Source organism: Arachis duranensis, unplaced genomic scaffold, assembly GCF_000817695.3.
Source record: "Arachis duranensis cultivar V14167 unplaced genomic scaffold, aradu.V14167.gnm2.J7QH unplaced_Scaffold_232527, whole genome shotgun sequence".
In the NCBI taxonomy this organism is placed as follows: domain Eukaryota; kingdom Viridiplantae; phylum Streptophyta; class Magnoliopsida; order Fabales; family Fabaceae; genus Arachis; species Arachis duranensis.
In genome coordinates this window covers 176,135-176,883 of record NW_026264853.1, presented here as the reverse complement: position 1 = coordinate 176,883, position 749 = coordinate 176,135, and positions in this window count along the sequence as shown.

The following is a 749-nucleotide window of genomic DNA, read 5'->3' as shown; positions in this document are numbered from 1 at the left end:
GAAATGTACCAAGAGGAAGCCATCTAGGATTTCCACTACTTAAGAAACCCTCTTTTTTAAGTTCTGTTATAGGATAGGATAAGATGGGACAACCCATTAAGCATGATCAAGAAAACTTTCAGAAGAATTTGGGTTTGAGTAATCACCGCAGTCGGAAACATAACAACAAAGTAAATCAACAGTTGAATTAATTAAACATACACCATCATATATAATAGTCTGAATCTGAGTCGAGCTTGTGCTTTCTCTTTACAAACAAGAAAGTAGGTAGCTATAAATTCTACTATATACTTGAGGCACCCATTTATTTAAATGAAACCTCAATTCCCTTCATTTTGACTTTATTTCTTCGGAAACCACAAACATCACAGCGAAAGGGACCACCTTCGATACATACAACTCAAAAGTGCAGTGTCTCTAACAATAATATTTGATGGTAACAAAGAAAAACTTAGCGTTGGCTTTTTATGAATTAGGCCATAAACATTCACTTGTTGTAATGTCACATTGCCAACAATAGATACGGAAACACTTCCTCAAGCTTCTGTAGGAATGCAAACAAATCAGTAAACACAAAAATAATAAAGAAACTTACAAGCAAAATCAATGGGACGGAAATGATGATTTATCTCATCATTAGCCCAAGGCCCATCGAAAATATGGATCTACCCGTTTAATACAAAAAAGATAGAGACTCTAACATTAGAAGAAAAAAAAAACAATATTTCATCTTGTGAACATTACGCTTG